This window comes from Sphaeramia orbicularis, chromosome 19 (genome assembly GCF_902148855.1).
Source record: "Sphaeramia orbicularis chromosome 19, fSphaOr1.1, whole genome shotgun sequence".
Lineage (NCBI taxonomy): Eukaryota > Metazoa > Chordata > Actinopteri > Kurtiformes > Apogonidae > Sphaeramia > Sphaeramia orbicularis.
The window spans coordinates 42,186,723-42,198,059 of NC_043975.1; positions in this window are offsets into that span (position 1 = coordinate 42,186,723).

Sequence of the window (11,337 nt, forward strand, 5' to 3'; positions counted from 1 at the left end):
TGTCATTATAGTCCATCCATCCATCCATTATCTTCTGCTATATCTGGGGCCAGGTCGCGGGGGCAACAGTCTAAGCAAGGATGCCCAGACTTCCCTCTTCCCAGACACCTCCTCCAGCTCTTCCAAGGGGACCCCGAGGCGTTCCCAGGCCAGCCGAGAGACATAGTCTCTACAACGTGTCCTAGGTCTTCCCCGAGGTCTCCTCCCGGTGGGACATGCCTGAAACACCTCCCCAGGGAGGTGTCCAGGAGGCATCTGAAACAGATACCCAAGCCACCTCAGCCGTCCCCTCTCAATGTGGAGGAGCAGCGGTTCTACTCTGAGCTCCTCCTTGGTGACTGAGCTCCTCACCCTGTCCCTAAGGGTGTGCCCAGCCACCTATGGAGGAAACTCCTTTCGACTGCTTGTATCCAGGATCTTGTCCTTTCGGTCATGACCCAAATCTCATGACCTTTGGTAAGGGTAGGAACATAGACTGACCGGTAAATCGAGAGCTTCACCTTTCGGCTCAGCTCCTTCTTCACCATAACCGACCAATACAGCAACTGCATCACTGCAGATGCTGCACCGATCCGTCTGTCAATCTCATGCTCCATCCTTCCCTCACTCTTGAACAAGACCCCAAGATACTTGAACTCCTCCACTTGGGGCAAAGACTCTCCACCAATTCAGAGAGGGCAAACCACCTTTTTCCGGTCAAGAACCATGGCCTTGGATTTGGAGGTGCTGATCCTCTTCCCACTCGCTTCACACTTGCCTGCAAACTGCCCAAGGGCACGCTGAAGGTCCAGGTTCAGTGAAACCAACACAACAACGACATCTGCAAAAATCAGAGATGAAATCCTGTGGTCCCCAAACCGGACCCCCTCCGGCCCCTGGCTGCACCTAGAAATTCTGTCCATAAAAATTATGAACAGAACCGGTGACAAAGGGCAGCCCTGCCAGAGCCCAACATACACCTGGAACGGCAATGCGAACCAGACTCCTGCATCGGTCACATAAGGACCGGACTGCCCTTAGCAAAGGGCCCCAGACCCCATACTCCTTAAGCACCCCCCACAGGATACCATGAGGGACACAGTTGAACAGCTTCTCCAAATCCACAAAACACATGTGGACCGGTTGGACGAACTCCCATGAACCCTCGAGCACCCGATGGAGAGTGTAGAGCTGATCCAGTGTTCTACGACCGGGACGAAAACCGCATTGTTCCTCCTGGATCCGAGGTTTGACTATTGGTCGGATCCTCCTCTCCAGTACCCTGGAATAGACTTTCCCTGGGAGGCTGAGGAGTGTGATCCCCCTATGGTTGGAGCACATCCTCCGATCCCCCTTCTTAAAAAGGAGAACTACCACCCCGGTCTGCCAATCCAGAGGTACTGTCCCCGACTGCCACGTGATGTTACAGAGGTGTGTCACCCAAGACAGTCCTTGCACATCCAGAGACTTAAGGTACTCAGGGCGAATCTCATCCATCCCTGGTACCCTGCCACCGAGGAGCTTGCCAACCTCCTCGGTGACTTCAGCTTGGGTGATTGATGAGTCCACCCCTGAGAACTCAGCCTCTGCTTCCTCCATGGAAGGCGTGACAGTGGGATTGAGGAGATCCTCAAAGTATTCCTTCCACTGTCTGACAACATACCCAGTCGAGGTCAGCAGCTCCCCACTTCCACTGTAAACAGTGTTGGTGATGCACTGCTTCCCCCTTCCTGAGGTGCCTGACGGTTTGCCAGAATTTCCTCGAGGCTGACCGATAGTCCTCCTCCATGGCCTCCCCAAACTCCACTCAGACCCGAGTTTTTGCCTCCACAACCACTCAAGCTGTGGCACGCCTTGCCTGCCGGTACCCATCAGCTGCATCGGGAGTCCCACGAGCCAACAAGGCTTGATAAGACTCCTTCTTCAACTTGACAGCATCCCTAACTTCCGGGGTCCACCACCAGGTTCAGGGATTGCTGCCACAACAGGCACCAGACACCTTGCGATCACAGCTCAGAGCAGCCGCTTTGACAATGGAGGTGGACAACATGGTCCACTTGGACTCAATGTCCCCAGCCTCCCTCGGGATGTGGGAGAAGCTCTCCCGGAGGTGGGACTTGAAGACCGTGCTGACATTGGACTCTGCCAGACGTTCCCAACAGACCCTCACAACACATTTGGACCTGCCATGTCTGTCCGGCTTCCTCCTTCACCAGCGGCTCCAACTCACCACCAGTTGGTGATCAGTTGACAGCTCTGTCTCTCTCCTCACCCGATTATCCAAAACACGCAGCCGGAGATCTGATGACACAACAATGAAGCTGATCATTGACCTCTGGCCTAAGGTGTCCTGGTGCCATGTGCACTTATGGACATCCCTGTGTTCAAACCTGTTGTTCATTATGGACAAACTGTGACTAGCACAGAAGTCCAATAACAAAACACCACTCAGGTTCAGCTCAGGGAGGCCATTCCTCGCAACCATCTCGTTCACCAGGGAGAACTCCAACATATGGCGGCTGAGCTGAGGGGCTATGAGCAAGCCAATACCAGCCCCCCGCCTCTCACCATGGACAATGCCAGGGAAGTGGCGAGTCCAGCCCCTCTCGAGGGGTTGGGATCCAGAGCCCAAGCTGTGTGTGGAGGTGAGCCCGACTATATCTAGACAGTATCTCTCAACCTCCCTCACAAGCTCCAGCTCCTTCCCCCCCAGCAAACTCACATTCCATGTCCCAAGAGCTAGACTCTGTGTCTGGGGATTGGGTCGTCAAGCCCCCTGCCATTGACTGCCACCCAATCCAAATTGCACCCGGCCTCTACGGTTCCCTCGGTGGGTGGTGAGTCCACCAGAGGGCGGGCCAACGTCGCTCCTTTGGGCTAGACCCGGCCTTGCCCCGTGGGCATAGGCCCGGTCACCAGGTGCTTGCTTTCGAGCCCCAACCCCGAGCTTAGCTCCAGGGTGGGGTCCTGGCTGCGCCATGCCGGGTGACATCACATTCCTTAGATCTTTCATAGGGGCTTTTGAACTGCTCTTAGTCTGGCCCATCACCTAGGACCTGTTTGCCATGGGAGACCCTACCAGGGGCATTAAGCCCTCGACAACATAGCTCCTGGGATCATTTGGGTGCTCAAACTCCCTCACCACAGCTAAGTGGCAGTTCAAGGGGGAGATTATAGCGACAGGCTTAAATGCATCCATGTGGTTTTACTGTGTCAGAGTCCAGGTGCATCATGGGTAATCCAGTCCTGGTTTTGGTCCTCATTGTTCCAGTGTCTGGGGTGGTCACAGTCCAGGTGCATCATGGGTAATCCAGTATTGGTTTGGTCCTCATTGGTCCAGTGGCTGAGGTGGTGCTGCTCTGGATGTAAAAGTAGAACGTGTGCACAGAAACTCACTGAAGGGTTAGTTTGATGCTTTGCTTGCAGTTTGTCTTTTGTTTGTTTGTTTGTTTGTTTGTGTGTTTGTTTGTTTGTTTGTTTGTTTATTTGCCTCAGTGTCCATTTGAAACCCCACCCCACCCCCAACCCCTCCACACAGAGTGAACAGGTCCAAGTTCAGAACGCTGTCACATTTGTCTTGAAAACAGAAATGGAATTGTCAGATAAGTGAAGCCCAGACAAATGTTCATTTGAATGCATGACTCAGACGTGGAGCTCAGCTGTTTGGATGAACATGATGGAGTCCAAGGCACTAAGGCAGCGGTTCACAACCTTTTTAGGCTCGTGACCCCATTTTAACATCACAAATTTCTGGTGACCCCAGAAATTCAAAATGGAGACTTTTTTTTTTTGCTAAACTATTTTTTTTTTTTTTTGGATCATGTAATAGTTGCTATACTATGTTGCAAATAAATGTTAATTTCAGAGTATATTTAGTCTATATAATGTACGCTTTGAGTATGCGTTCATAGAAAAGCTCTATATAAATCTAATCCATTATTATTATTATTATTATTGTTATTATTATTATTATTATTATTATTATGGACAGAGGCAGTAAAGCCAGGTGTGGATTACTGCACAAAGGGAGAATTTGATTTTCCTTGGTCAGGATATGTACAGTCAGTCCAGCTTGGATTTACAAGGCTGACAATTAATACTGAACAAACAAGAACTCAAACTATGAATTATGAAAGAGCTGCAGCATCTGAAACCAACCACAATGAACATTTGACAGATGAACCGAACCACAGAGAAACAGAACCACAGATGAACAGAACCACAGATAAACAGAACCACGGAGAAACAGAACCACGGAGAAACAGAACCACAGAGAAACAGAACCACAGACAAACAGAACCACAGTGCTGCAGTTTCACAACCACAGTTTGTCATGTCTTTATGTACTGTGATTGTTCCTCTCAACTCACCATATGTTTTTTATTAGTCTTTTTTTTTTTTAATCAATTACTAGAAATTTCAGGCAACCCCATTTGAATTCCAGGCCACCCCACGTGGGGTCCCGACCTCAAGGTTGAAAAACACTGCACTAAGGGCTCCAGTAAACAGGGGTATCATCTGACATGGACACTGACACCCCCCGCCCCCCGCCCCCCCCCGCCGAGAGGCAAAGTAAAGCTCATCAAAATAACAAACACAGTCTCCACTAGGGATGTTAGAAAATATTGGTTCTGCAATATATCACGATATTTCATTTCACAATACTATATCAATATTAAAAAAAGTACTGGATGGATATTTTTGGGTATTTATTCAAAAGCAGATATTGTGAAGGTTCGTTTTTGTTTTTTTTGGTTTTCTTTATTGTTTATATTTTATTCATTTTTTAACACTGTTTTATTAAATGATGGTCATTTGAAGCATCCTAAAAGCACTTTTTACTGTCTGAGATGCAGATGGTAGTTTATCTGTTGGGATAAAGGTTCTAATAGTTTTGGATTTTTCATTATAATTTAGTTTTATTCAGTTTTGACTTTTCTCTCTAATTCAGTTTTAATTAGTTTTTAGAGCAGGTTTGCTAGTTTTTATTAGTTTTCATTATTTTCTAAATGCTTAGTTTTAGTTTAGATTTAGTATGAGTTTCAGTTTTGTCGTATCTTTTCTCTTCTTCGCCGTCGTATTCAAATAAGTCCCAGACAGGACTCTGCTGCTTTCTCCCAACTTTAGTCTCCATGTTTCCAGGTAGAGTTGGGACCAGAAGACGACTGTAAACCACAAGTGACCAGAAGTGACGGACCGTTAAATATCATATGGTGCCAGCAGCTAAAATTGCTTGAGGGAAATAAATTGATTTCATATCAATCCAACATTGACAAAGACGTAAAACAAAGGGAATTTTATCCATAATTTTTATGTTTTAGTTAGTTTTGTAAACACAGAATATAGTTTCAGTTAGTTATCGTTTTTTTCTTTTAATTATAGTTTTTATTTATTTCAGTTCACGAAAAAAAAATTCAATTCTAGTTTTTGTCATTTCGTTAGTTTTCATTAATGATAATAACTTTGGTTGGGATTGCACAAAAATAATGTTCCGATGTTAGTTCTGAACTAATAGAATATGAACAAACAAAAAATTGCCTTTTCAACAGTATATAAATTATATATATATATATATCGTGACATATCGTATTATGATCCTAGTATTGCAACTTGTATCGTATCGCCAGATTTGTGCCGATACACAGCCCTCGTCTCCACTAAACCAACCTGGACCTGCTCTGAGTGGCTGGTTCAGAGCCGTTCATGGAACCACCATCGTACTCGGACACAAAGGCTTCAGACCGACCGTCCTAGGAAGCCATTTTGTTTATACCAAAGCACTCATATCGCATATTTATGTTCAACAGGGGTTCCCAGGACCCTCTGGTATCGGCCTATTATCAGATCAGAATGGGCTTTAAAAAATGTGTTAAAGGCTTATATTGAACTAAACCCACTGTTATTAGTCTGTGCTTCATTTGTTTGTTTATTTGGACCCTAAATAGGGCTGTGTATCAGCAAGAATCTGGAGATACAATACCAATCACAATACGAGGATCACTATATCGTATATCACGACATATGATACTGTTAAAAAGGCAATTTTTTGTTTCTTTTGTTTGATTATTTCCTTGTAGAATTGAATTACACCATAAATCTGCACAAATACTAAACACATTTTTATTTGATCACAACAGGATCTAATGCCATATCACAAAATGTTCCTGTGTTCAAACTGAAATTCTGTTTTACAGACATCACAGTTTAAGACTTTCAGTGCCATGGGCCGATTAAATCGGCTTTACGAAAACAACCTGTAAAGTGCCACGGGCCGATCAGATCGGCTTTGGAGAACACGCCACATTTGTGTACAAACAAAAAATCCACCCCCATTTCTTTCTCACATTTCGATGACGTTCTTTCTGTGTCCCCCTTTTGAGACCAAGCAGACGGGAATTTGAGGTCACGCGACCAAATAATATTTTTATATCTTTTTAATGTTTCTTATTCTCCAGTGTTTCATCAGAGGGAGCCCTCCATGCCGGGGGGCGGCTGTGGACTCCAGGGGCTGTGGCGCCTTCTCTCACTGGGGTCCGCTCCTTTCTGGTGGGTGGGGGTCCCAGTTGGCCCTCTCCCACTAGTTGGGATGCGGGGCTGTGTTGCTGGTGCCTGGTCGCCGGGGTTGGCGGCTGCCTCCTGGTGCGGATGGCTCCCTGAGACAGCGCCTCCTAAATTGATGTTTTACTTTTACTTGTACATTTTTGTTCTGGTCTACCCATGCTCAGTCAGTATTCTTAAGTATGTGTGAGCTTGTGGGTTTGCATGTATGTGTGTGTGTGTGTGTGTGTGCGTGTGCGGGTGAGTGGGTGGGTGTGGGTGGGGGGCGGTACTGATTTTTAAACTGATATGTAAAGCACTTTGTGCTACAGTTTTTAATGTATGAAAAGTGCTATATAAATAAAGATTATTATTATTATTATTATTATTATTATAAATTATGCAAATTACGATCAATAATGAATCGGCTGCGTCCGGTGCGTTTTGAATCTAATCAGCAATCGGTCGGATGTTACCGAGCAGTTTCCTGAAGGATTCTTCAAATATTATAAAAACGACGCGAAATACTGAAAAACGGCCAAATTCTGTGGCACTTTTAAGGCTTATTAGCCCCTTAACTGTCTGACACTTAAAGAGTTAAGATCCTGTTCAAATGTTCATATTCTATTAGTTCAAAACTAACATCAAAACATTATTTTAGTTCAATCCCAACAAAGGAACGAACATTATTTAATAAAAGAGAGTTAAATAATACTCAAATTCTAAATATTTTAAGTAATTGGCTTGGAGCAGAAATCTCTTCAAACCCAGAGCTCTGCTTACTGGGGGTTAAATCTCAGTTACCCAATATACCCAAATGTAACTTTTGGGTAATTTCAGTGGGTACAACAACAGCTTGTCGAGTCATTCTAAGACGCTGGAAAACATCAGAAACTCCACAGATGAAAGAATGGGTCTGTGCAATGACTGAAACTGCATCCTATGAATGTATGCTTCGATTAAGTGATGGGGGGGGTAACCCTTTGGGACATGTTTCGGCTTTACATAAAGGTAGATAGGTCTGCATGTATGAGTGTGTGTGAGTGTGTGTGTGTGTGTACAGATATTTACTCGTTGATATTATTATATATCCACCTTCTTTTGTATCTGATGCCTGTTTTTTATTTATTTATTTTATTTTTGATCTTTTATGTTTATGAGATAAACAGTATGTCGAGTCTGTCGCCAGAGTTAATTGTTAATTATATACTACCTGTTCTTGTATGGAGAAACATATTAAGTTTGCCATGTACCAAGCCTTTGAAAAGTTCAATAAAAACTTGAATTTCAAAAAAAAAAAAAAAAAAAACAGAAAATATAAACAAAAAAGAAAAATGAACCTCCACAATATTTGCATTTGCATAAATACCTAAAAATATTGATACAGTACTTTTTAATATTGATACGGTATTGTGAAATGAAATATCGCAATATATTGCAGAACCGATATTTTCTTCCACCCTTAACCCTCATAGTTCCGACAGTTTGAATTTGAACCCTCCAGCTGCTTCTAAACTATCTTTAGATTCATTTGTAGATTAAATCCAGTGAATTTCTACAACCTGTTTGAATTTCTTCTTAATTAGTTGCGTCTCTAACTCATTCCATCTCCACATTTGCTCATATCAGGTCCAGACTTCAGACCAACATTTCTCCAGTATTTCTCCATAATTGTTTGTCGTCATCAACGGTTGTAGTCCAGACTGAAAATATGTCCAAACTTGGAGCCCATTACCTCAAATGTTAAGTTGTCAGTTGAACAGGACAGAGCGGCACAGCCGACAACCTGGAGGGGGCAGGGCCTGAAGTGTCTCCTGTGCATTTAAAGGGCCAGCGCTCCAAACCACCTTTCTGGTGTCATTACTCAGAAATAGGGTTGAACATGGACCTGTGGAGTTGAATGAATGAAGAATTCAGAGCCAAGCAGAGCATTTACAGTTTAATGAGACCACAGGGAAATGAGGGAAAAGGAAGAATTACATTGAAAAAAGAAAAAAATCACTGCTTTAAAATTGTGTATGCTGTTTGTCATCAATTTTGGGAAAGTTTTTGCGTATTTTGGCTCATTTTATTCTCATTTCACAAGGTTTTGTACATTTTATCCTATGAATAATTGAGATAAAACTGCATTTTACACCAATTATTGGCATGTATTGATAGGATTGTGCAGGGGTCTCAAACTCAGATCCTCGAGGGCCGGTATCCTGCATGTTTTAGTTGTTTCCCTCTTCCAGCACACCTGATGGTCGTTATCAGGCTTCTGCAGAGCTTGATGGTAGGCTTATCATTTGAATCAGGTGTGTTGGAAGAGGGATACATCTAAAACATGCAAGATAGTGGCCCTCGAGGACCGGAGTTTGAGACCCCTGGATTAGTGGGTCCAAATTTATTAAATAATATAAATATGTAGATGGTTTTGATCGACGGTGGCTGTTTAGGTCTTTAAGGGTTAAGGTGGAAATTCAGGAGATTTATGTCATAATAGAAAAAGAAAAAGACAAGAGTGAAATCTAAATAAACGCCAGCAAACAGTGAGGAACGTTCGTCTGTATTTCAACAACCTCAACAGGTATCTATAGTCAGTCTGAACATCAGATTCATGGGATAATATGAAGAAAAACAAATAGATTTCACTTCCTCTAAATGGAGCTGGAGGGGGCAGGGCCTGAAGTGTCTCCTGTGCATTTAAAGGGCCAGCGCTCCAAACCACCTTTCTGGTGTCATTACTCAGAAATAGGGTTGAACATGGACCTATGGAGTTGAATGAATGAAGAATTCAGAGCCAAGCAGAGCATTTACAGTTTAATGAGACCACAGGGAAATGAGGGAAAAGGAAGAATTACACTGAAAAAAGAAAAATATCACTGCTTTAAGGCTTAGAATTTCTAAATTAAGACTTTTATTGCAGTATTGTGAATTTATCTTCAAACTATTTATGATTTTAATCACACAAAGTACGACATTATTTTTGTAAAATTTTGAGTTGGTTTTTTTTTTTTTTTTTTTTAACTACGACTTATTCTCATAATATTATGGCTTTATTCTTCTAGTGACAAGTGTTTTTATTTTTCCTATGCGGCCCTAATACGCTGTCGTAGTTTTGCAACGACAATAAAGCTCATTCTATGCTATTCTATTCTATTCTATTCTATTCGTTAATGAAGATTTCAGACCCAATTTACAGTTTATAGAGACCACAGGGAAATATGGGAAAAGGAAGAATTACATTGAAAAAAGACTAATATCACTGCTTTACAAGGTTATTATCGTTAACGAAAAATAACGAAATGACGAAAACTAGAATTGAAAAAACATTTTCTTTAACTGAAATAAATTAAAACTATAATTAAAAGAATAAAACCATTACTAACTGAAACTGTATTGTGTGCTTACAAAACTAACTAAAATGGATAAAAATCATGGATAAAATTCCCTTCGTTTTCATCTTTGTCACTGTTGGATTGATACAAAATCGATTTGTTTCCCTCAAGCAATTTTCTAGCAGCACCACACAACACTTCACGGTCCGTCACTTGTGGTCACTTGTGGTTTACAGTCATCTTCTGGTCCCCACTCCACATGGAAACATGGAGACTAAAGTTGGGAGAAAGCAGCAGAGTCCTGTCTGGGATTTATTTGAATATGACGGAGAAGAAGAGAAAATATACAACAAAACTAAAACTAAGCATTGAGAAAAAAAATGAAAACTAATAAAAACTATCAAACCTGCACTAAAAACGAATTAAAAATAACTCAATTAGAGGAAAAAAAAAATCAAAACTAAATAAAACTAAACTAGAATGAAAAATCCAAAACTATTAGAACCTTGCTGTGTTAACATAAATCCGTATCCTGGTCCTATTTTTGTCTTTTAGCTTTATGTTTTTTGCAGCTTGTGTTGCCTCTCAGTGGTGTGTGTGTGTGTGTGTGTGTGTGTGTGGGGGGGGGGGGGGGGGTCAATATCCAGTCATACCATGACAGTTAACTCCCCCCCCCCCCCCCTCAGTGCAGCAGAACCAGACCCAGTAGGACTCTTAGTGGCTGCATCTGTCTGTATATGTGTAAGTACATGGAGGTGTTCAGTGACATATACTCTAAATGGTCTGTTTTTGTTCCTCAGGGTTCAATGAAGCTTTAGTCTCTTAATCCACATGTATTCACAAAGCACAGCAATAATGACTTGGTTTGTGTCAGGCCTGGGTCGCAGGTCCACACTGATGGAAACCTGCACATTTTCTACAGACTGTTTTTATTCAGCTTCTGTTTGGGGTCTGTGCTCGCCTTCTGCAGGCAGTTTTGCACTGAAACTTATAGACTTTTTTTTTTTTCCTTTGGATTTGTATTTTTTTTTTTTTTTTTTTTTGCCCTGTTTGTAATTGTTGCTTGTAAATGCCATTGTATATAGTGCATATTTTGTTAAAAAATTAATTAATTAATTAATTAATTTTTAAAAATATGGCAGCAGTTCTCCTGCTGACAGTGGGAGGGGGTCAATGTGATCGGACCTCCATGGACACCCCCCCCACCCCCACCCCAGTAAATATGTAATTAATAAGACTTTACATTTGAGTTTGGAAATGACAGTGGGAGGAGTTCAGTGATGTTCTGTTGGACCTTCTCTCCACTGGATGAGAATAGGACAGGATGGTTCTGACCCAAAAGTCCACATGAGCATCGTCCACACCAGGGGGGTCAGGTTCTGTTCAGATTCTGTTCAGGTTCTACATTCAGACCAGTTTGATCTGAACCAGTCAAATAGTATCATAATTACCTAGAAATGACAACTACACATGTATCTGTTTTATTGTAAAAACTGTAATA